Source organism: Neolamprologus brichardi, unplaced genomic scaffold (genome assembly GCF_056152115.1).
Source record: "Neolamprologus brichardi isolate AB-2024 unplaced genomic scaffold, ASM5615211v1 NODE_ptg000031l+_length_7269946_cov_1, whole genome shotgun sequence".
NCBI lineage: Eukaryota > Metazoa > Chordata > Actinopteri > Cichliformes > Cichlidae > Neolamprologus > Neolamprologus brichardi.
The window spans coordinates 5,673,047-5,699,951 of record NW_028270136.1 but is presented as its reverse complement, the minus strand read 5'-3'; the positions used below and the strand labels follow the sequence as shown (position 1 = coordinate 5,699,951).

Here is a 26,905-nt window from a genome sequence, read left to right as displayed (position 1 = left end):
TGTCTGCAGGTTTTACACACTTACATATACACACGCAGTTGCTGTCCCTCCATTTAGAAAGGCAGAGGCGTGTGATTATTTTACGTTAGTTTTTTTTTTCATGTGTAATAATATTAAACATTGCTATCAATACATTTTTCAAAAAATGCCTCTCTGTGCAAAATGGGTTTAAAAACATAAACAGCTGTAAGATACTGTTTGTCCGTGATTTGAACAGCCCAGCGCTGCTCCCAACGCAGGGAAAACCAATCCTGCAAGGAGACCTACCTCGGCACCTGTGCAGGTGAAACCAAAGGGAAGATTTGCTTCACCATATTTTCTAGTCTTTGGCTTAGAATGAAGTTGGTTTGGAAACATATTCAACTATGCTTCATCTCCTGCTTTGCGTTTCTGTGGGCGCCCCGTGCTAGCAGTGTCCAAGCGTTTTGTTTTTTCCCCCCGTTTTCATTCCGCGTCCCCCCTGCAATGGCTCTGCGCCCCCCCAGGTGGCGGGCCCCACACTTTGGGAAGGTCTGCCTTAGAGGGCCTGAGATGTCCCCAGAGAGGTGGCGTCTGATACCCAACCTGACATATAGACATAGACAAACAGACACACAGATACAAACATCCATTCACACCCCCATGCAAATACTCAGCACTCACCTAACGTGGAGACAGCTGTATCTTGTGATTATTTGCTCCTGCTCGGTGGAGTGTGTTCGGTCACTAATCTCTTTTCCACTTTTCAGTTTATTGACCAATGCTTGGGTTTTGTTTTTTGAATGGGATAGCAGCTTGTCCGTCTCTTTAAGGTGAGTTATTAGTAGAAACTGTAATAAAACTCTTTAATTTAACCATTTTGCCTCTGTCTCCTTTTTCAGACCTGGACACTTTTTGTTACTTTCCCTAATTGTCTGGACCCTTTCAGGGGAACGTAACAGATGCTTCAATTCATTAGACACACATGTGTAACACAAAACAATACTTTCTCTCTCATTATTATTTTTGACTGTGGGTTGTGAAACAAATTTAGACTGTTCACACAGACTGGAATCACAGGTGTAATCAAATAGGATAAATGAATAATATAGAAATATCTTATTCGAATAATAACTTTCGTATATATGAGAGAAAATGAGAAAGACAGCGACTGCTAGGTGAGCTCCATTAATGTTTCTGTAACTCATACACCCTGTATATACTGTACTTATATTGTTGTCTGTACTTTTGTACCTTTCTGGTCTTGCTACCCAATTTTGCTGTGTAAGCAACTGCATACTGATAATAAAAGTTCCAAGTTAATTCATATCAGCAGAGAGAGAGCAGCACACTGCTATAAATTGATTAAAATATCTCACTAAAAGCCACCTCTGCTTTCAAGGAGAAAATTAAACAGACGGAGATTTCAGCTCTGACTCCTTCTGTTCTCTTTTTCAACTTCCAACAGAAAATGTCATTGTCTGCATTTAAGCGACTTCATCCTCACTATGACCCCTGACTCACACACTGTGCCACCATAAAGAATATATGCATACTGTAAAACCTAGAGAAACACTTTCATTAATTAGAGGTGACCTAGTTCTTATCAATTTTCATTACACTTGAGATTTTTCCTTTTTTTTTATTCCTACTAATGGTTCTGATTAGGGATGCAACGATACCATTTTTTTCAAACCGATACGATACCGATACTTGGATCTGAGTACTTGCCGATACTGAGTACAAAAACCGATACTTCTACCACACACACACACACACACTGCCCGTGGATTTTCTCTTGACATTTTTCATCGCTTTTCCAAAACCTGAGTTAAAGTTGGCTGTTCCACACTGCTGACATTTTGTTTAGCCTAGCTACAGCAGCCTCCAGTTTCTCTTTTTTATCTGGAGCCGCCAGTCTCACTCGCCTAACCCTGTGCCTGTTTAGCGCGGGATGTCCCCCTAGTGGCCAATCTAAAAAACTACAACAGAAATGACAAGCCACCCTCTGATTAATGAAATAAGTTAGTATCGGTTCATGGTATCGGTTAACTTTTACGAGTATGAGTACACACACATTTTACAGTATCGGCCCCGTATCGGGTATCGGTGCATCCCTAGTTCTGATATCTCAAAAACGACAAGAGTTTTGTAGGTTCAGTATGACCAAAACTCCAGACTCACAGCAGTATAAAATTATAAAAACTGTGTGGAGATACAGCCTGATTTAGTATCGTTCGTTACTTTGTTACATTTATGTTATTTCAGATTTTCAGATAAAAAGAAAAGATGAAGAGACAGAGGAGGTGAAATTAAATGTAGGGACATAAACAGGACCAGAAAGACTCGAGTAAATGAATGGTTGCTTGTGCCATGAGCCAGCTTTTAATTGCTTTAAAATCTAAATTGTGACCTTGATTTAAAGCTAGCAACAGCGCACCAATGAATCCTCACCAAACCTTGTAGCAAGCAAAGATGTTTGTGAAGTCGCGCGATGTGTTTTAATCATTCTGACAAAAGGGAAATTAAAACGTATGTTTAGATAGTATGTGGAGGTGAGTCGCATCGCACAGCACTGCTGTTTTTATGTGACTGGAAGGTGTGAAAACGACGCCATTCTTCGCTGGCGGAGTGAGACCTCTTCCCTGACTCGCTCCTCTTCTATGACGCCGTAGCAGCCGAGCCTCTGCCGGTTCGCTCCCCTCACTGTGCATAGCTGGCTGCGTGCTGCACATCGCCTTCATCGGGAGACAAAGCGAGGCAGAGGTAACACAGGAGCGAATCTACACCTGTCTGTGGATTTAAAGAGCGACGAAGAGGATTTGAAATTGTCGGTGCTGCGACAGGGATTCGCTCCACACCGCTGGTCAGATAAGAGGTAACCAGATCCGGCGAAGCCGTCTTATTACGCACCCTAAACAGATCAAAGGGCTATCGTTTTACGCACAGGGGATATGGCATGTGATGTTAAATAAAAGGGGCTGAATGCTGACCTAATTGTTAATCGACATGCATTATGGCGGTCAGAATAAACAGATTTTGTCTGGGATTTGGGGGGTTGTAAATCTCCCATGTTTCTGTGCTGACGACTGTTCATTGACATCATGCAATCTCACATTAACTGATTTAGTGCGGCTTTCATATTTGCCTACATTTTTAAATTGAATAGTTTATGGATTTTGGGAGGTGTGCCGTCTCCTAGACTACAATTAGCATTTATAGTTTTGCTATATGTGCGCATAACTGTTTGAAAACAATGCAATTTGTTGGATCAAGTCGACCTGGTGTGGCTTTCTATGTGGCTTAGTGTCTCGGTGCAGTCTCTCTAGATGACATTTCCCCCACTCTCTCTTTCCCCCACTCTTTCCCCCACATACATACAGACATACTTTCCTTCTGCCTTGTCTGTCCGCTTTGTTCAGTACAATGAGCTATGCTGATATTTGAGGTCTTTCAGGTACATTTTTACAGTGCAAATCCCACACTCTGCTACCATTTCCCTGTCTTGCATTTATGCTTCTATTTGTGGAGACACACATGGCTGGTGTGCTTCTGAAGTCTGTAGAAGAGTCTCAACAGATGTTGCAGGTGAGGCTGTGAAATGCATGTCCAGCAGCTAGCACAGTGTTTGAGGACAGATGCCTTTGCCACCCGTGATGTTTGAATCTCTTTCCTGCATATTTACACTGCCCTCTTTTTTTATTGACTCCATATTATTTGAAAAGCAGGTGTAGCAGCCAAGTGTCTGTGCGCTCAGTGTAGGTGCTTGATGGAGTTACCCTGCTCTTCATGCTCAACACTAATGTCATGGGTGTATAGCTGTGTGTGACATATGCAACACACATGCCTCACCTAACAGACCCATATTTACGATATTGAAAGTTATTCATGTCTTTCTTTATTGCATTACATAATTCAGAAACAGTCCGAGTTGCTATCTCAGTCCAGTTCCAGTGGCACATCGATCCAGTTCATCTTATAGATTGGCAGCATAAGAAAGATGTTAAGATATTCTCAGTTATTTTGTCCCACTCATGCAGAAAATGAGGCACTTCTGTACATATATTTTTTTAATTCCCTCTGTGACAAATATATGAACATTTATGTATGCATCTGTATTTGGCCTAATCATTTGCCTCTTACTTTTTCAACCTAACAGAATTTTCTACAGATTAGAGGCAGGTCCATATATTTGCCCAACAGTAACAGGATTTCTGTCGTTTTCTGTGTTCCTCTCCCCAATTGGTCCAGCAGTGATTTGTTTAGCTGCACTATGTGCATGGCTGTGTGAACGATGCCCAGCAAACCATGGGGGGAAACATTCTCTGTAAAACCCGGTGTTGTTAGGAGAGACAGCATTTCTCCTACTTTGGATGGTACAGCCCTCAACTCTAGAAATCCGGCTGAATATATTAAGCCCCAAAATGTGACCATCCTCTACTGGACCCAGGCTGGTTTGATTTTGGTAAATTTTTTCACAGCATTCTTCATCTAAACTGATTTCCTGGTTAATGTGTGATGTCACACTGCATCATCATCTTCATCATCATCATCATCACTGGACTGGAAAGGACCAAAAAGCTGGCCTGAATGAGCTTTCTATCTGCACTAGTGTGGATTTCACCATTGCTTTCTTCCTGTCACATGTCTATCATGTAGCTTTTGCTTTTATTGATTTTATTGACAGCTCTCTGTCCACGTGAGATGCAAAAACAGTCTAGAAAAGCTCTTCAAACTTGATCATCAGTGGAGATCTGATTTAATTGATTGATTATTCCATATGACTGGTTTATATTCCTGTACTATTACAAAAATCTGTGGAAAAATTGTTCTTTTTCTTCTTTTATCTGGAAATGTTCAGTCTCATCCTGGTTCAGTTCAGGCAAATGGAACAGAAAGCAACAAGTAACCTTGCGGACGAAGATAATAATGACCAACATGTTTCATTACAAGCAGTGAACATATATAGGAAGGCAGCAATCCCAGTATTGCCTTATATAAAACTGTAAATGAGATTTCCTCCGACTGGCCAAAGCAGGCCATCCTACCTGAGAGTATAACTCACAGTGGGGAGGGTGAAATTTTAAAAGTGATGAACCTCAGAGAAGCACAATCAACCGTTCGAAGACATTGAGCAGAAGCATTCATATATGGAATATCTCAAGATCATTTAGCTTTATACCTGCCACTCTACTACACAATTTAACAATGTGCTCCAGCTTCTTCTTATTTTTCAAGCTAAGAGACCCAAACCAGCAGATTAAAGTTAAGACAGACTCAATAAAACAAGAACAAACCATTTTCATAAAATGTTATTCACATTAAAATCACTTAGTTTCTGATACAAATACATACGCTGGTGAGTCTTTGCACATATGGTGTCTGTATTCAATTTAAATTTCAACTTTTCATCAGCTGTGGTGCTCAGATATTTGTATTTCTCGACCACCTCAATTTCTTGACCATGAATACAAACAGGGGGCAGGGATCTAAATCAATGTTTATGAAAATCAACATCATTCCCTTTGTTTTAAACACATTAATGTCAAGAAAGGACTGTCCACACCATGCTACAACTGGGCCACGGTCGTGGTCTGTATCATGGAGCAGAGAGACGAAACAAGTCCCAATCGGTACAAGGAAAAACAGTTTGGATAGACTCCACACTGGAGCCAATATTCTACAGTAGGAAAGGAAATTGTCAGAAATGTTTACCATAGGAGTTTAAATCCATTTCAAAGGAGTGAGACTCATTTAGTCAGGGTGACTGTTTTGTTAGGGCTGCAGCTACCGATTATTTTAGTAACTGAGCAATCTGTTTCATCAGATGAGAAATACTTTGGCCTTAGTAATGAGCATAAATATTCAAAAGAAAAAAAACATGCATCTTTCAGAATGAGCTGCTCATTGGTTTCCATTTTTAAAACGGGAATGATTTAAAGTTTAACTGAGGGCATCTCTCCAAAAACACCCTGACGAGATCCTGTGATTGTGCGTACGTCCCATGTTGAGATCTGATTTTTTTTAAAGAAAGTATTTTCTTAAATGCAAAAATATGCAAATAATCTTAAGTACAGACAAAGTCAAATAAAAAAGTTATATATGCAATCTAAACCAAGGGATAGAAAAATGTACCTTTACTCTTGTCTTCTTGAAAGGCTTTCTGAGGTTAATAGGAGGCAGGTTTATGTGCTGCTGAAAACAGACTTTATGGTCTGTTTTCTTAAAGTCTGTTATGAAGTGATTGGATCCCCAGATTCAAGATGCTGGCGGTGGTGAAGATGAAGATGGAGGGTTGAATGCAGTTCTAAGTCAGTTGGGTGAAGCCTGTTTCACGAATGACAGAAACACGCAGAGATTAGCTTGAGACAAACTTCTAGTATCCTTGAGGCAGCTGTTGATCTTATTTGGTGTTATATAAATAAAAATTTAAAGCAAGCAAAATAGAAGCAAAAGAAGGCAGAAGATGATTTGACTAGATTAGAAGAACTAAACTTTCTTTGGTGACAAAGCTCTGTTGAGCTGAATTTTCCTTTATTCTATTTATTATTATTTATTATGTTTAATTACATTTGTGATTACTTTTAATAACTAGAAAGGGAAGTGAAAGGGTAAAGTTTAACCCAAACCAAGTATTTTGGATTTAAACACCATTCCTACTGCTCAAAGAAGTCCTTCCATTAATTAATGTTTCAGTCTTAAATATATGCAACCTGTCTTTAATAATATCCCATGTACCACAGGCCTGAAAGGTGGGAGGAATTAAAACACTTTTACTTAAAAAGCCTCTACTAATTGAAAAGCTGTTGGTTCAATCCCTGGCTGCTCCTGTCTGCATACCAAAGTCATTTTGGATAAGATGCTGCACAATGAGTTGATTACATCACAGCGTGAATGGTAGAGAAAAAGCACTTAGACCTTATAAAGGGTCTTGTATGAATGGCTATGTGGGTGGATGAAGGAGACATGTTATATAAAGCATAGAAATTAGAATAGAAAAGCACTATAAATAAACTGGTGGCTTCTGTCCTTAGAACAGTTCTATTTACACTTCACATGTTTCCTTATAGATTATACATGTTGTTAGAAACCATAGCATACATTTGCATTAGTATGCAGGTAATACCCGACATGACACACACAGCTGGATGACCTCCAGTCCTAACCCGAACCCTAACCTCCCGATTCAGATAAAACTGAGGTTATTGCACTCATAAATACTCCGGATGGGATTACCTCTCCTCCAGTAACGCTGTGGGGAATCCTGGAGTCATTTTTGGATATGTCCTTCAGTGTGCGTAATAAACAAATTATTATTTAGAACTGCTGTTATCAGGTTGTTGTAAGTTTGTTGAAAAGTAGTCAGTTGACCCAGAATGTTCCAACGAGAATACTGACAGGGATTTAAAAAGCTAGCATTAAATTGGGAGGGATAAGAAAACAGAATTCACTTGACTGCAAGCTGTACTTTATTGTAATAGTGATGGTAAATTTGATTCTTTTTACTGAATCGAGTTTGAATGAGTCACTCACCAAAGTGAATCAGGTTTTTTGAGTCATTTGAGTCACTGAGTCAGTCGACCAGAGAGTGCAAAAAATGTACACTTTCACTCAAACTTAATTTGTTTCTCTTTTCATGTAAATCCTACTGCTAAGATGAGTGATTGAAAAAGAAAACAACTATTTTATAGAGCAAAAAGAGAAAAAAAAGATTTCTAAAGGCAACATTTATATTATTTATTTTTATTTATTTTTATTTAATTTTATTAGTATTTTCCTCAAATGTGTCAAATATATATTTTCATATCTAAATGTCCACTGAGCTGTGAGCCAGGGGGCGGTAATGCTCCTTAACATTGGTTGCCAACCAAGAAGAAGTCCTGAGTGATTCGTTTACACTATGATTCAGCTCAGGAAGGGAGGGGGTGAGTAACTCAAACGTGCTGTTAGCATGTTAGCAGAGCGATGCTACTGTGAACTGAGGAGCTGTTGTCTTGATGTGAGCTTCTACTCAGGGTTTTTTCTTCCAGTTCAGACCAGAAATGTTTCTGTTAAAAAACTAGCTGTTGTTTTCCCCCCCCACAATTTTAATTATAAGCTAGATATATTTCTACTAATGAAATTAGTTTGCTAACAGCAACAGGGATGACTCAGTGAATGAGTCAGTTAGGCTTGTGAATCATGATTCACGAGTCAGTAAAGTGATTCTTGAGTACTGAACGATTTGTTCATGATTCGCTCATTACTATACTGTAATATAATGGTGGGATTTTACACACTGTACCTTTTAAGTCATCCAGCAGACTGTTCAAATTCCATTAATAAAATTATTTTTTTCCATGTATTGCACGTGTGTAAAGTTGCCTTGCATACAAAGTGAATGAACTGCTTAATCTTCAGTAGATTTTATTTATTTATTTAGTTTTCACATTGGGCTCTTTAATTTTTCATTTCATTATCCACAGTTCCTGTTTAATGATGGAGGCAGGTATTTTCATAGTGACAGCAGGTACCTGATTAAGAACATATTCCTATTAAGTTTAGCATAACTTAGCTTAGTGGTTTACTTTTATCAATAACTGAAATAAACTTGTGACTCTGTGGGAGCCTGCACGGTACACCACGTTTATCCAAATCAGTCATTTCTGTGTACTGTGTCCACTATTTGGTATTTACATCATTTACATTTGAATTTCACATCCACAGCGGCTTGTATCTGTTTCTTGCCTTTGTAACCTGTGTGTTTATGCCTCAAGTGGTTTTGTTGGTTTCCACCTTTAGCGTGGACTCATTTGGGCTTGTCTTGCTGTTATATGCACTAAGGAAGATTCATAGTGTTGCTATATTGCTGATATAATTTTTGATTACGTGGTGTAAGTTGGGTAAGTTACTTTAAATTAGTAACTTAGTTACATTACTAGTTACTTCTATCAAAAGTAACTCCATTACTTCAAGTTACTCGTTACTTTCAGAGTAACTAGTTACAAGGGAATATGTCTGTGAAGGTTCTAGGGAAAGTAACTTTTGGTTTTACTCAGAATTCTGTTAATGTGTTGCTTCCGTAACTGGATACCCAGCATTGCCAGTCTTCTAGCTTGCTTACTTACCACAAGTGCACTGTGCCACCTACCAATAGAAAGGAAAAAATAATGTGCATATTTCCACGAGAGAAATCCCACGCCAGGACCGTCGTTGTTCGCCGCCATGATTCTAGCCTACGTCACAGCGTCATGTGCGGTTTTTGTTGTAAGATTCAGATAATTATTTAATAAAAGCGAGACATTTTAAATGAGAATAAGAAAGAAAAGTATTTCTTTGTGCCCCCCTCTCCCTGTTAATGCCCTACCTGCCCCCCTGGCAACACTTTGCTAGACCCGCCCCTGCACAGTTACCAGCTGTCAGCTACATAAAAAGGATCCTGGTGTTATTTGTCTCTCAGAAACAGTTCATAACTTCAACTCATTCCTGTCACCTAAAAGGTAAACCTGTTTCTCCATCACCTGTTCAGCTCTGATAATTCAGTAAGGACATCTCCTGGTTTCATCTTCATGTTTCCCTCTCACCACATATCCAAACGACATCATGACCAGCAGCTTTACAGCTGTGGCTCCAGCAAACATCAGCTGATACTAGAAAGTAATATTAAATAAATTCTAACAACAGCTGATCAAGCTTAACCGTGCTGCCGTTGTTTAGCGACATCCGCTGGTTTCCTGTTTCTGGCGCAAAGTGGGCGATAAACAAACGAGAGAGACGATCAGCTGATCATTGATCAGTTTCATGATTGAAGTAGAAACAGGAGAGAGAGGGGGAGAGAATGAGAGAAGAAGAGGCAGCTGCAGCGTAAAGACAGAATAACTCCAGCTTTGTGTCTTTTCCATTCTAACTGAAGTCCGGGACAAACTGTGCTCCATTTCACCTCAATACGAAACGCGTAATATTTTCTCTGAATACGAGACGATTCCGTTTTTTAGGGGACTATTAATTAACCTTATGAACAAAATAAAGTTCAACATCAGTAACATCATAGCACCCACCCAGCTGTACAGAAACCCCGTCATGCTAGGTAGTACGCAGCACGAAAAAGTCAGCACAATGAAAATAAACTCCACCTAAACTTGGTTTATATCTGACCCAGATAGACTGCAGGTCATAACTTCTTACCTGAAGTTCAGTTCACACTCGGACCGGCGGCCGCCTCGGGTCTCTGCTCCTCCTGCCTCCCCTTTCTCTCATCCACCTGCTGCCTCCACCACTTGCTAATGTTACTGAATCTGTGGAAGCTCCGCGATGCCTCCACACGAAGTAACGAATAACGAGCCTATCTAAACCCCAGTAACGATTAACGCGTTCCTGATTTTGGCATAATAACTAGTTACCGTGCTCGTTACCACAATAATAATGTAGTTACTGTAACGTGTTACTTAATAACGTGTTAGTCCCAACACTGGTGGTGTCACATAAAAATTATACCGATATAACGAACGGCATGGCACTAGCTCTCATTGCATCATATCGCCTCTGTCAGTGCGCCCCAGGGCAGCTGTGGCTACAATGTAGCTGCCATCACCAGTGTGTGAATGTGTGTTTGAATGACTGAATGTAGTGTGAAGCGCTTTGGGGTCCTTAGGGACTGAGTGAAGCGCTATACAAATGCAGGCCAGGCCATATAGCTCTCATTGCATTATATGGTGACATTTTCTGTTGAATTCAAAGCATAATTCTTGAATGTTCTCATATATTACACCTGTGCAGTCAACACACCTATGTTTCATATTTCTTTGCTCTTTTGTATTTGTCTGGGTCCAGGCATCAGAGTCGGTGTAGATAATTCTGTCTAATATCGAGTTTTTGTTTTTTGTTTGAAGAATTAACCTGTTTATACTAAGGCAGTGTACAGTGTGGATATGGAAACTATTTTTATCTTGATTGCACAAAAGGACAAGAGTGTAATTTTGTTTAACTCTGTAGGAAACTGATACCTTTCTTGTCAATTTGATCAAATTTGTAATAATTTTATTGTCATTTTAATTTTGCTAGTTTTTATTTTATCTGTGTTGTTCAGCACTTTGGTCTGCCTGGTGTGTTTTTAAAGTGCTATACAAATAAACGATGATGATGATGATGATGATGCTAAAGTGCAACTGCATTACGCTGCTAACATAACTTTGCTCCTTGCAAGAAACTGCACAGATAGCATGCTAATGCTAAGCTTAAGAAATAGGATAATATCCTGCAAAGTTTAATCTGTTTAAAAATCTGGTCTGGTTTGTTTCCCCCCCCTTGGTGCAGTTAATGTGAGCGGATGTCACCACAATAATCACACTTGGGTGCCAACCCAAAAACAAACAAATAAACAAAAAAAAGCACCAAGGACCTCTAATGAGGTTCATTCATGGTGTGAATATGATTCAATCTCAGTCCAACCCAGCTATCAGTTTTATGTTGCAAGTTTAAGCTAAACCCCTCCCATAGCCATGTACGCTTTCCATTCAGGGATGTGGTAAGGTACCATAGATGTGCAAAGGTCAGTACAGGTTATCAACTAGCCATGTAAAGTTACCATGAGTGTACATTTTCCACGTTCTCCCATAGAACACAGCACCTTTTTACCGTATTTACTTTTTCCTGTCACAGACACATCTAGCCAATAAGCAGACTAATCATTTCTGCATGAAAAAGAATCCAAATCATGGAGAACAGCTACAAGTTTATAAAATTATTAACAGTTTCAGACCAGAGTAAAACTATTGGTGTGAAAATGCACTTAAAGACCGTGTAGGCTCTGTCATGGTTTAGACCGGTGGCAGCAGATGGCCCCGCCCCTCCCTGAGCCTGGTTCTGCTGGAGGTTTCTTCCTGTTAAAAAGGAGTTTTTCCTTCCCACTGTCGCCAAAGTACTTGATCATAGGGGTCATATGATTGTTGGGTTTTTCTCTGTATGTATTATTGTAGGATCTACTGTACATTATAAAGCGCCTTGAGGCGACTGTTGTTGAGATTTGGTGCAATGCTCCCGCAAAGCACCGGCCCGCCTACCTGTGCCAAAAAAGAAAAAACCCAAGAACGCCACACGTACACACCAGCTCCTAATAGATTGGCCTCTCCAGAGCCTGGAACTCAGTATTAAGCAGTGTGGGATCATCTTGACAGAGAACAAATAAAAGGCAGAAATATCCAGAGAAGAGCACAGAATGTCCTTCAGGAAGCCTGGAGAATAATTCCTGAAGATACTTAAAGAAATTACAGAACGCCACCTCAGAAAGTTCAGGCTGTGTTGAAGAATACCAGTGCCATAACAAGTACTGGCTTTCAATATTATTAGGAATGTACAAACTCTGATTTTGCCTACATACATGGGAAATACTGCATTTCCATGTATGCTTACACACTTTACACTTTAATAAAACATTGCACCTATTTTCTATTTCCCTTGTAAAAACAAAGAAATGGGTGGTTCAACACTTTTGTACAAAACTCTTTACAAGACTAAACATATTTTTCCAAGCCATCTGAATTAGTTACCTCAGTTTGAACCTGTGCTGGTACCCGTCAGTCTTGTTCAACTTATAGCAGAAGCTTGTTTTTGAGAGTATGTGCCTTGGATGATGATTTGTGTTCATCAAGATTCCAAAATATTTTTTGCAGGACTTCAAACATGTATTTGAGCTCTGGTGGAAAGCTTAGGGCCAGACAGCAGACCATATGCCTCTGCAGTGCTAGCCATACCATTGAGACCACCAGAGCTTGAACACTGATATCCAACTGGGCATTTTCTGGCTCCATCATGCCTTTAGCCTCCCTGTCTGTATTCTGAAAACTATTATATAAGCTACTTTTACAAGACAAAAGAAGAATAGAAACATTTCAACAAACATTTGAAGGCAAGATGAAGCTTACCTGAAGATGAATTCTCAAGAATTGAACAAATTACACATTTAACAAAATCTTAATTTGTATTGTAATATAGAACACAGTCTGAATATCTTGAGCAATATAATTAATTTAAAAATTGCACTGCAATAACATTCATGTGTGCAGATGGTTGACCTGAAATTGGCTGATTTAACATGAAATGACTGAGATAACTCAAATGCATTAGACCACCACCCAGTGTAAGGTGTATGTTGCTGACCTAAATTAACAACAAAATCATTTCTTTTTCTTTAGTGGTTAATCCACCAGTACCACCACCAGTGTGCAACCTCTTTAGTCAACATGATATTTTTAATGTTAAAATATAATTATTGTTGTTATTCATAAAGTTTTAAATGTATTTTTTTTTAGTAAGATGCCAAATTACAATTATTTACTTCCATCTGTGAACAGTGTGACTGTGAGACTGCACCTCGGGGCTCAGTTGAGTATTGGGGTCAGTTGAGAAGGCAACATCAAAGATTTGCAAAAATATTAATGCATGCACACATACGCAGTATCGGTTTTGGTAAATTTGACCCCTCAAGCAGTAGTGATGGGAATTCCGGCTTTTTTTAGAGAACCGGCTCTTGTTTACATATAAATATATACGGTGGCCCCTAGAGACAACGCATGTACAAACTTCAAAGCACGTACAAACACATTGCTAGCGTTAACTGAACTTCCAAAACAGAGCTACCTAGATCACTTAAATTACAAAATTGAAAGCATATGTGTATTGTTTGTGTATTCATACACCAACACTAATATATATTCAAATGATTAAAAAAAAAAGTTCATTTACCTGTTACTACCACACACCATATCTGGTCGTTGGTACTTGCTGGCTTGTGTAGCCACGAGGTAACAAAAGCTCAACACTGCCCCCTAGTGTCCTGGAGCACTTCTGTTGTGTTTTGGAATTTGTATGTGTTTTGTCTTTAGGGGCCACCATAAATATACTTTTATTTATTCACTCCACATAAAATGTAATAAATAAATTATATATTATATAATACAAAAACCAACAATTTACAGTTCAACTTTTAAATATTTAAATTTTTAGCTTTTTCCTTTTAAACAAATTTAAAGTGAAACAACACAAAACACTGTAAACAACAACACAATTAAATATAAATTAAAATATGAAAACAAAAAGAAGATGCACATTCTCTGTCATATGGACCTGCATGAATAAACTTTCTGAATCCTTTATCATCTGCAACTGAAAATAGTTGTGGATGATTACTATACCTTTCTAATGTGACGTTGTTGTCCCTGGCTCTCTCTCTCTCCCTCCCGCTCTGTTCCTGTGCTACTGAGTGTAACTACCGCCCCTCCCCCCTCTGCCCAGCGCAAAGCACAAGGCTCACGTGCTGAGTGAAGCGGGAAAAAAGTGCGAGAGAGAGGGTGAGAGAGGAAAAAAAAAACCCTACGGCTTGCGATAAGGTTGCGTCGTTCACTTCAAAGATTCGGCTCTAAGAGCCGTTTCATTTGCGACTGACACATCACTACAAAGCAGCCTGTTGGGTATTAACACCTCGTGATTTATCATTATTTAAATATATTTCTGTAATTTTAATATATTTTCCATTTTATCATATTAATGTTGTTTAAAATATGACATCTGACAAATTTACGTGTGGTACAACGGTATGGTGGTTCCCATTGTTGCCTCACAGGAAGATGGTCCTGAGTTGAACTCTACCATCTGGTGTGGAGCTTGCATGATTTAGCCCTACGACAGGCTGGCAACCTATCCAGGGTGTACCCCACCTCTCACCCCGCTGGCTCAAGTCCCCTGAATTGAATAAGTGGAAGACAACGGTTGGCTGAAACAAATTTATATTATTGTATTATTATTGTTCTAGTAAGTTTACCAGTGTATATAGATCTTTCTTTATTAAAATATTAAATTTTGTGCTTTAGTGTACTGTAAAACTAATATATTCGGTACCATATATTTAAAACTTTTTACCATGTACACAGTGTATATAAATATATTTGCAATGTTCAGCAGGATTAAGGAATTAAAGGTCATTGTAAGATTAACTCAAAATGTTTCACATTTTTACTGAGTAAACAGCTGTGGGCCTCGCAAAACCCATCTGTGTGAAATACGTATGGATACCAAATCGTAATCCATAAAACATTTCTGTAATCACAATTAAAGTAAATTATGTTTTCCTTGACAATTACTGGTTTTTGGCCTAACACCAAAACAAAGACCTGTACATCTAGAAACAACTAGGCAGGGTCCAGCTCTTTACATGCTTTACGTGCAGAACAAGAAAATTAGCCTTGTTCTAGTTTTGTGGTGGAATATGTCATATATCATACGCTTAATATCCATGAGCCTATTCATTTATGTCTTCTGTAAGTGATCTTTGGTCTCTGTCTTTTGACTTATCTCAGCTACCCTACTAAGTCATGATGTGCTCAAAAGAGGACATCCTCGTCTGTCCACTGATGTCTTATGTGTTTGCGTGCCCTTTTTTAGCTCCAAAGACAGAGAATCACAGAAAATTCACCTATTCATGGGACAATGTTATTCTATGTCAGGGGTCCCGAATCCCAGTCCACGAGGGCCGGTGTCCCTGCAGGTTTTAGATGTGTCCTTGATCCATCACAGCTGATTTAAATGGATAAATTACCTTGTCAATGGCTGTATCCCAATTCAGGGTCTGCAGCCTTAACGGTCCACAAGGGCCGCGTACTCAAAGACCGCTAAGGCCGGAAGTGCGAGGCTTGTGAAATGGGACGGTCTAGCCTCCGTCGCGCTGCCCAGGTTGCCTAGCAACCATGATACTAACAGCTGGAAACGTTTCATACGGCTTTGTTTGACAGAAATGAAGGAGAAACTCTTTTGTTCATTTGTTTGTTTCTACATGAGCTTTGATCATTCTCTGATTAAGCTCAGCTATTGAACGGCGTATATTTTAAAGTAAAGGCTTTAAAACCAAGTTAGTACAAACGTCACTAATGTCACATAACTTTGCCGACATGTGGCCAACAGTAATGTTTTAATGATCTTCGTTATTAAATAAATAAGTGACATAATATTCAGTACTTACTTAAAGTTTACTCTTCGGGCGCGCCTTATCCGCCGTTTTTTTCGGCAAAATTATCCACACCCACCGCCGCGCTATGCATTCTGGGACATGTTGGGCCACGAAGTCTACACCGCCACATCCTTAAAATTCAGGGAAATTGAGGGGCCGCATTTCGAGCAGCCTTTGGATTGGGACAGCCTTCGTCGCGTCGCGGTGACGTAATCGGCCTTAAAATGCGGCCTTTAAGGCTGCAGACCCTGAATTGGGATACAGCTAATGTGTCCTGAAGTTCTCCAGAGGCCTGGTAATGAACTAATCATGTGATTCAGGGTGAGATCTAAAATCTGCAGGGACACCGGCCCTCGTGGACTGAGATTGGGGACCCCTGTTCTATGTTTTAGTAAAGTTCTTCCTTTCTAGCTTTCACACTCCACTGCACCCACGGGAGTGTGACTAGGTTTGGGGTTCAGAGTCTTGCCAGGGAGCAGCCAGGGATTGAACAACCAACCTTCGGACCTTCTGACCTACTCTGCCTGAAAGTCTTAGTAGAACTGTAATCCAGGAAAATGTTACGACTGAATACTGTTTTATCTGTTTCGCTGAAATTTGTCTGAAAGTTATCGTAGGCTAAATCATTCATCCTTGCAAGAAAATGAGGCTTAACTGCTGCTTTTCTCCATGCTGGAAATGAGAAATAAACTGACTCTCTTTTTATTTTGCTCTCTTTCTCTCACCAGCAGCAGAGCTTATGTTTGAATACACAGTATGAATTATGCAGGGTGACTGGCTCTAGCTTCAGGTTAGTTGTTGACAATTTCACAGGAATACAATGTGAAATCTCTAATAGCCAATCAGACTAGGGTGTGTCCCTACCCGGTGTCAGCTGTGCATAATTTATTAAAGATAAACACAGTAGGTAGGTTTTTCACTGCTGTTGATAATGTCCAATGAGATTAAACTGTCCAGAACCAGAAATGTCTCAGACTAGTCAGTCTGTTATGGGTGGAAAGTCTGGGAATTTCTACATTTGAATGAACCTCCCAGCTGTTTGTTTAATTCCTTCCACCTGTGCACTGCTCACTCTGTGCTCTGCTTTGCACTTGGCATCAAAATACCACACAGAAAAGCAAAGCAAGGTAGGTAAATAGCAAACAGTTGGAGCACTGCTTGTTCTAACTGCCAGGAGAGTAGAACATGTACCTATGCTAAATTACTTCTGTCACTCTTTACCTGCCTTCAATACTCTGCCGCCTCATTTGGAAAACTCTCCAGCATCATAAGACCAGGCAGCATTAATCCATTCACATGCATCTATCTAATAATCTGACCTGATATGCAGGGCGGTAAAGAACAATCCATGCTGACAAGCTGACTGTGTCATGTTTAAAGGCATGTGAGCAGAGGGTTGACAGAGGATGAACCTGGGATTCTGCTGTTTTATGTCAGTTTCCCATCAAGAAAATGATGTCGAACTAACGGAGTCCTGCTGCTGCTTGTTGCTATGGCAAACCTCGGAAGATGCCGGTGGTCCTTGCTGTTTGGTGTAAGCAGATAAGAAAGAGGGAAGAAGGAAAGTGTGATTAAAATTTTGCATATTTGCATTTAGAATCCACTCTTCATGTTGCATGCTCTGTGAGCCTCAGTGTGTGTGTGTGTGTGTGTGTGTCTGCATGATAATAACCTGTTAGTAGCAGACATTACCTTACACAGAAACAAACTGCATTATCTTTTCCATTCTAGTATGCATTTCTCTCCCCATTCCCTCCCTCCCTGTCTTCTTTCTCTACTCCTTGTCTTTTTTCAGCCTGGCTCTTATCATTTCTTTCTTGAAGCTTAGCCTTTTCATTTTTACAGTCAAGCGTGATACACACACGCGCACACACAGAGATGTGGAGAGAGAGACACAAATAGAAAGGGGGACTGTGCATGGCCAGTGGGTGGGCACAGATACATCAAATAAAGACTAGGCCAGTCTGACAGGATAGCATGTGCACACACAAGCACACAGTAAACAATGTGTATATTCAAGAGGAACAGTGTGTGTGTGTGTGTGCGCGCGCAGCTTATCAGGGTTTGTAAAAGAAGTCTTGGTGACAGAAAAGGAGCACAATAAAGAAGAGGGAAATAAATTAGACTGAAGAGGAGAGGAGAGCTAAAAATGAAAAGGGACAGGAAGAAAGGAGAGAGCAGTAGAAAGGAGAGAGGTAGCCAGCAGGCAGGATAGTGTGGTGCATGTGTGTGTGCAGTGGGAATGTTAGGATGTGAAGTCATGTGTAAAGAAGTAATCATGACAAAGCCTGCCAGTGCTTAAGCTCAGCAGTGACCACATCCATCACATGGCTATAATGTTGATGAATGTTTTTTTCAGTTGGTTAATAAGTGTGCTCCTCATTGAAAAAAATCAAACATCATACCTGCAACAGTTTGTGTATTACTTACATGATCACAAACAAACAAACAAAGTTCATTTAGCAAAGAAAAGAAGAAAAAATGCTCTGCAAAATAAAGATAATACATTTCAATATTGCTTCACCTGTTCTGCAACAGTGATCATTGAGGCTGAGGTGAACAGGTGGGGCCAGAAAGGAATAGGACAATCACCAGAGGGGCAAATCACCAGTTACTGGTATTTATCTCATAGCCTCAAGATATATATATATATATATATATATATATATATATATATATATATATATATATATATATATATATATATATATATATATATATAGCTTGAGGCTATAAGACCACACCAACCCATGCACTGCCTAATTGACTAAAGAAAGACATTGTGTGACTCAATGGACCAACAGGACCCTAAAGGCCTTCAATTCAGTGGGAAAGGGGAAGACAACACTAAAGGCCAATTTCAAGCCAATTGCATAAGTCGCCGTCAAGTGCGGGATTTTCCATGAGGATGCTCCGTCCCCACTGCTGGTCAGCATAGGCCTGAACCCCCTCAACCTGATCATTAACAACACTGGATACCAGCTATGGAAAAGAGCAAATGTCAGGCACCTCCTCTACATGGACATCACGTTGTATGTAAAGAGTCAACAAGACATTGATTCACTGATCCATATCACTAGAAAAATAAACGTTGTCACTTAAATATTCTCTGTGCTGCTCTGCGTCCTGCATTTGAATCCAAGCTAGTTTTCCCGCTGTCCCTGGTTCCGGCCCGATTTGCTCCCTGATGCGCCCTTGCCAACAAGCCGGTTATATAACATATCTAAGTCAGAGTGTGCCGTGATGGAAAAGTACATTAAGGAGTCACTAGCAGCTGGTATCATACGTCCGTCGTCATCTCCTGTGTGAGCTGTTTTTTTCTTTGTAGACAAGAAGGATGGCTCTTGCCGGCGGTTCATTGATTTCAGAGGCTTAAATTACATTACTACCAAGAACAAGTATCCCTTGCCACTCATTAGCTCCGCTTTTGAATCACTACAGGGCGCTACAATATTCACTAAGTTAGATCTCCGCAACGCTTGTCACTTAGTGCGAATCCGTCAGGGAGACGAGTGGAAGACAGCTTTCAACACCCCCCTTGGCCATTTTGAGTATCTTCTCATGCCTTTTGGTTTGACAAACACACCAGCAGTGTTACAAGCCCTAATAAACAACGTTCTGCAGGATTTCCTCGACCGGTTTGTATTTGTCTATCTAGATGACATTGTCATTATTTCTAAGACTCTGGAAGAGCATTGTTCACATGTCCGAGCTGTCCTTCAACGCCTCATGGAGAACAAACTAACGGCTACGGTGAAAGCGGTCACAGACTGGCCTGTACCCTCCACTCAGAAACTACTCGAGAGGTTTTTGGGATTCGCCAATTTCCACCGCCGATTCATAAGAAACTACAGTCAGGTAGCAGCTCCACTTACACACCTCACTTCCACTAAACTTCCATTCATCTGGTCCAATGAAGCAGATAGCACGTTCACTAGACTGAAACATCTATTTGCAACAGCGCCCATCCTCATTCTGCCTGACCCAGACTTTTATTGTCGAGATGGATGCTTCTGTTGTGGGGTTGGGGCAGTACTGTCCCTCTTGTAAGCATACCGGTCCGGCACCTTTTTTTCACATATGAAATGAATTATGATGTAGGGACCGGGAACTGCTTGCCCTTAAGTTTGCATTGGAGGAATGGCGATCATTTGAAGGGCGCTGAGAAACCGTTCCTAGTGTGGACGTACCACAAGAACTTAATGTACAGTACTTACGCAGTGCTAAGAGACTGAATGCATGCCAAGCTTGATGGTCACTGTTTTCCCCCCTTTTTAACTTTTCTATTTCTTATTGCCCAGGCTCCAGAAATGTAAAACCGGATGCCCTTTCTTGGCAGTTTGACTCTGAAACAGAACAATCAGAATCTTCCCCCATACTTACGGCCAGCTGCAAGGTTGGAGCTGTCACTGTCACGCCATTAACCAGGCTCTCCAGACAGAACTGGATCCGGGCACGGGGCCGCCCGACTAGCGTTTTGTTCCTGCAGCCGCTTGCTCCAAGGTGCTGGAGTGGGTGCATGCTTCTAAGTTCGTGTGCCACCCAGCAGGATGGTTTTCTCTAATTAAAAGACATTTTTGGTGGGACATGCTAGATAAGGACGTTAGGGAGTATGTGGCTGTGTATGTGCCAGGAATAAATCACATAATCAACATCCTGCAGGGCTGCTACAGCCAATGGCCATGCCCAATGTTCCCTCTAATTTTTCATGTGTCTGAGCAAACACACAAACTCCCTGAGCGTCCCTTGGACCACTGTGAGCGACAGCAGACGTGTGCACTGTGGTCACGCCAGCATCGATTCATCCAAGTTACATGTTTATTAAAATAATCAAATTACAGCATTTATGTTAGACTACTTTTAATTAACTGCTTTAGCCCACTTACAATGAAAATTTAAAAAAATCTTGTTCATGACCGGTGTAGTATGTTAACACTATTGGAAGTAAAAATAACTTGAACTCCAATTTTGAAAACACAACTTTCTCATTGCCTCATTGTTCTGACACACAACAAAACTATTGACTACACTACACGCTAACTACACGAGATTTGTGCTAAATGTCACAAATCTCTCACATCTCAAACACCGCCGTCACTCCTAAAACTTCCCCCTTCCTAAACAACTAAATGCCATGATTGGTCGACATGGTACATTTTTCCACCAATAGGAAAGGCTGTAGGTTTTTTGGTGTTGTCTTTGCTCACAGGCTTTCCAGCGTTTTCCTTATAAAACGCCGTCTTTACCGTTTCTTCCCGCAGTAAATATAAACAACGACAGTATTCAGGAAGAAAAACAAACATTGCAGATATTTTATCATAACTCTGGTTTTACGTGGCCGATCAACACAATTTAAAAACTGGTATAAAGTCCACACTTTTCCCGTCAGTTGTTCCGTCTGTCCTGCTCACATCTCCAATGGTTGTCCACGTTGTCATTAACGTGGCTTCACTCCACATCAGCCGCTTTGCTAAAACACCGGTGTCGGCACATAAGGACGCTGTCATAGCCTGTCAATGTTGATTAGCTGCGTATATAGAAATGTGAATCGCATCATTGGCTGGACTATGGGATAAGGTGGCATCGTTCTAATCCCACGCAGGAGCAGCCAGTCACTGACTAACACTACAAAACAGAATTGTTAAAGTATTTATTTTAATTTCAATTCAGGTAGATTTTTTTGTGCACAACACAGATTTTCTGTGCACAGAGACGTGCCAGCAGTGCACAATTGCGCACGCGCGCAGCTTAGAGGGAACATTGGCCATGCTTCATCGCCCTTGTCCCACATCGCCCTGGATTTTGTAACAGGACTCCTGGTTTCGGCAGGAAAGACTACCATACTCACAGTCATAGATCGGTTTTCTAAGGCAGCAGACTTTATAGCTTTAAAGAAACTGCCCACAGCAGCAGAAACGTCTAGGCTACTAATTGAACATGTTTTCAGGCTTCATGGCATTCCAGTAGAAATAGTTTCAGACAGAGGTCCACAATTCTCGTCCCAAGTCTGGAGATCTTTTTACACCGCTTTAGGGGCCAAGCTTTGCCTGAGCTCTGGGTACCACCTGCAGACTAATGGCCAGACAGAATATTTGAATTGGGAGCTCAAGGCCACACTCCGCTGCATAACCTTTCAACTTTGGCCACTTATCTACCATGGGTGGAATATGCACACAACACGTTAACAACATCCGCTACCGGGTTGTCACCATTGGAAGCCTCATTGGGATATCAAACACCACTGTTTCCTGATCAGGAGGCTGATCTCGCTGTCCCCTGCAGTGCTGCCGTCGCGTCTGGACTCGTAAACGGGAGGCACTGTTATGTACAGTAGCCCATCAACGTCGCTATGCCAACTGGCGACGGTCACCAGCACCAACATACTCACCAGGACAGAAGGTGTGGCTGACTGCTAAGGACATCCCTCTCAGAGCGTCCTCCTGGAAAAATGTCGCCTCAATTCATTGGTCTCTATACAGTTGATAGCCCCACAGCTGTCAAGCTCCGTTTACCTCCAGCCTTACAGATTCACCCTGTTTTTCATGTTTCCCAGGTGAAACCGGTACTGTCTAGCCTCCTTTGCCCGCCTCCTGACCCCCCGCCTCCCACCTTGCTCATCGACAGACATCCAGCCTTCACCGTCTGGCGTATCCTGGATGTGCGGTGGCGGGGTAGAGGGCAGCAGTTTTTGGTGGACTGGGAGGGTTACAGGCCGGAGGAATGTTCTTGGGTACCTCGATCGTTGATACTTGACCCTGTGATGATCTCTGACTTTTTCAGGTAAGCCGCGGGGCGGCGGAACAAATAGCTGCCAGTATTCCTCCGGAACCATACCTAAACATATGTACTCTAGTTTCCGTGACTCTGACGCCTTCCCAGGACCCAGCCATCCAGTCTGACTCTCCCTTTGGCCCAAACCACAGAACTGCAGTTTCCACAGTTGAAAAATCACTGATTGTTTACATAGCTCAGGTCGCATAAGCGCCCCTTAGTTTTGGTGTTTGTTCTTAGCACAAGTTAAAGACAAGACTCAGTTTTCTAGTTTTGTTCACTTACACTTTTTGTGAAACATAAACGTTGTCACTTAAACATGCATTTCAGTCCTTTTTCTTTTGAGTCAGCCTCGGCCGTGACAGGATGGAAGCCGCTGACACGAAGACAAGAAAGCTCCTTACCATGCATGAAGGGTTTCACCCCAAGTGGTAAATGGTAAATGGACTGATTCTTATATAGCGCTTTTCTACTCTCACGGAGTACTCAAAGCGCTCTATACAACATGCCTCACTCACCCAATCATACCCATTCTCACAAGCACTTTATCTACACTTAGTGCTTTCTAACGACATTCACACACATTCATACTCCGATGGACGCATCGGAGAGCAAGTTGGGGTTAGTATCTTGCCCAAGGATACTTGACATGCAGATTGGAGGAGCCAGGGATCGAACCACCGACCTTCCGATCAGTAGGTGACCTGCTCTACCTCCTGAGCTACAGCCACCCCCCCAAGTCCAGCACCCTCGGACCGTATGGTAACTGGAAGGAGGAAGCAGAGGACTACTGAGTGTCATAACCACTACGTAGGATGAAACAATAAGATCCCCAAGTACAGTAGTTTAATCTACAAATAATACATTTTTGGAATTGGTCTTTATTTTTTAAAAGCCATATGTGTTTAGATTTTTTCTAAGCATTCAAACTGAACATTTTACTTCTTTGCGTCTTTAAATGAAAAGAAATTGGTACTTTTTGGGAGGTTGGTGGGGGAATATTATCATGGAGTTTCAGCCTTTTAGTATTTTGACACCTGCCATGTTTGGTCTGTTTAAATCATACTTTGTTTTGTTTTACCCATTGTTGTGTTTGTTTTGGTCACCACCCATGTGCGATTATTGTTTTCACATCTGCACATAGACCTTTTGGAGGAGGTGGTCATGGCATGGTTCCAAATGATCTCCAGAGCAGTTCATTTGTGGTGTGAGCGTAAGCCAACCCTGATCTAAACCAAATAAAAGGTGTACAAACAGTTTGAGAGGGTGAGACAGGGCATGAGGAAGTGGTCTATATAGACAAAGTCTGAGGAAGAAGAGAGAAAGTCATAATGAGAGAAATGATAGAGCAGGCAGCATGATTAGGTGTTTGTAGATGCCGAGTGAAGGGAAAGGAAAGGAGAGATAGAGATATACTGTTAAGTGAGACGTTGTCACCCATTTATGGTGATCATGTCAAATACTAAGCTTCTCTCTCTGTCACTCGGTGTGTGTGTGTGGTGCTTTGACTGACATGGAGGAAAACTAGAAAGCTTGTCTTTCCCTTTTACAATCACATGTTCACTCTTATCCCTCTTGTTATCTCCTTCCTGCTCAGTTCGTTCTTCTTTCTCATGCTCTTACTTCTCACTGCTCTGGTTGTTTACTCTCCTTTTTCTTTCTACTCATTGTTAATTATACCCGCCATCTTTGATTCTTGTCTTTCCTACATTCCAACCAGCACTCCTGGTGCTGAAAATCACACATAAAATCAATGTGTGTTTTAGATTCAGTTTATATTGTTAGCCCTTGACATTGTTTCAGAAGCTAATGATTTGTTTTCCCTGGTAAAAAGCCAGACTTAGTTTCCACAGTATTTGATTTTGTATTAGCTAAAAGTCAACTGAAAAACAAAATTTAGAGATAAACAAAAACCAACACCTCAATAATCCTAGGACGTTGAAAAGAAAGGCAACTGGACTTCAAGTTACTTGAAGATGTTTCACCTCTCATCCGAGAAGCTTCTTCTGTTCAATTTATTTATTTTATTTTATTTAGAAAGAGGGGCAATACATGTTAATGAACATTTTAACAAATGTAAATATCCCAGATTATAGTCTTGGACTAATTTCCACCTGCAGACACTCTGGCAGGTTGGTGTTACACACCAGTTAGTAAAAACATACAGAGACACTATTTAGTCATGTGACAAGGACAAAAACAGTGATCACATTGTACTAGAACAAACAATAACATGAAGAGTGGACACAGAGGACAATATAAATAACAATAACCAAATACTGGAGATTCCCAGATATTTAGTGGGAGCAGCAATGGGATTTGTCCCTTAAGACGGTCCTTGACATACTATTGATCATGTGCCTTATTACCTGAGCCAAGGTGTGAAAAAGGTTGTTGTCATTATCAGCAAAGCTCTCCGGTGAAGCCATTGTGAGACTTGCCTCTCTCTATCATGTGATCTATTGAGATCAACTGACACAAGATGTGAGTGGGCGTTAAGGCGCCTGGGGAAAGATCTCTAAACTAGATTGTAGGTGGCAGACAGTTGGTGTCATAAACCGCCCCTTCTATTCAAGAATGATCGTTCACCGTAGACAGAAGTAGGCTTCTGTCACTCTTCTTTCATGCTATCTAAAATGAGAACAATGGTGTCCTCAAAAGAGTGACCTTGTGCATCTGAGTATTGTCCCGTCGAGGTGGCTCTTCTACTACGTTTTTTAGTTTGTTTTTTGGAGTTTTGGGATAAACCAGTTTTTGTCTCAGTGTGTAGCTAGGCTTGGAGTGCACTGGGATGTCATGCTTGGAGAATATTTGCCTGAGTTTCTCTGAAAAAACTTGCCCCATAAGGGATGCCAATGTTGTTTTGTTTGCCATTCTGTTTCTCCTTAATTGGTGTCTCAGCTTCTTTACTGTGCATCTTTGCTAATTTGATGGAAGCCTAATTGGGATAAACATGCTTTAAGAGCTTTCTTTATGTGTTTGTTCCTTTTCCTTCCCTTCTGGATTAGAAGGAACATTTCTACCCAGTGTTGCAGATTCCTGATTACTCCAAGTTTGTGTTCCAGAGGGTGGTTGGAAGCAAAGAGATGGTATTGGTCTGTGTATGTGGGCTTCCAGTAAACTTCACTGTTGAGGTTTCCATTTTCCTCAATGTGCACAGCACAGTCCAGAAACGGCAAACTATTATCCTTTGTATCTTCCCTGGTGAACTTTGTTTCTATCCACTGAGTTGATGTGAACAGTGAAAGCTTATATTTCTTTGGTTTTGATTTGGCCCAGGTGTTATTAACATATCTGTACCAGTGAATAGGTTCTTTCTTTGAAAGAGCCAAGAGCTTTAGTTTCCACTTTCACATTGGGAAGCCCATGGCACATCTATGTTTTTGTCTGTAGAAACCCTCATTGGGTGCTCCACCTGGAGACTCCATTGTCCTGCTAAGTGACATCAGTGCTCACGGTTAGCCTATAGGATTTTGGAGTTAGAGTTAGAGGTACATGGGAGGCCAAGCGGGATGCAACTCGGACAGTGGCTCAAACAAAACTTTGATGTGGGATGAGTTCGGTGGGGCCATGGAAAAAGACTTTTTAACTGCTTCAAGGTGATTCCAGAAAATAATCAATTCAATTCAGTTTTATTTATATAGCGCCAAATCACAACAAAAGTCGCCTCAAGGCGCTTCATAGATACAGAGAAAAACCCAACAATCATATGACCCCCTATGAGCAAGCACTTTGGCGACAGTGGGAAGGAAAAACTCCCTTTTAACAGGAAGAAACCTCCGGCAGAACCAGGCTCAGGGAGGGGCGGGGCCATCTGCTGTGATTGGTTGGGGTGAGAGAAGGAAGACAGGATAAAGACATGCTGTGGAAGAGAGACAGAGGTTAATAACAGATACGATTCAATACAGAGAGGTCTGTTAACACATAGTGAGTGAGAAAGGTGACTGGAAAGGAAAAACTCAATGCATCATGGGAATCCCCCGGCAGCCTACGTCTATTGCAGCATAACTAAGGGAGGATTCAGGGTCACCTGGTCCAGCCCTAACTATATGCTTTAGCAAAAAGGAAAGTTTGAAGCCTAATCTTAAAGTAGAGATAGTGTCTGTCTCCTGAATCCAAACTGGAAGCTGGTTCCACAGAAGAGGGGCCTGAAAACTGAAGGCTCTGCCTCCCATTCTACTTTTAAATACTCGAGGAAAA

The 26,905-nt window shown here is 41.0% G+C and overlaps 1 protein-coding gene and 1 pseudogene across 1 annotated transcript in view; one reads left to right on the top strand and one right to left on the bottom strand.

Moving 5' to 3' along the window:
- The window catches only part of LOC148094730 (uncharacterized), a 48,483-nt pseudogene that overhangs the window by 2,500 nt on the left and 19,078 nt on the right, over window positions 1-26,905 (bottom strand).
- jupb (junction plakoglobin b) overlaps window positions 2,638-26,905 on the top strand; it is a 95,372-nt gene continuing 71,104 nt past the window's right edge. The window contains exon 1 of the mRNA XM_087837229.1: window positions 2,638-2,836. The gene's annotated coding sequence lies outside the window, so the exon portion shown is untranslated. The remainder of the gene's footprint in view (window positions 2,837-26,905) is intronic.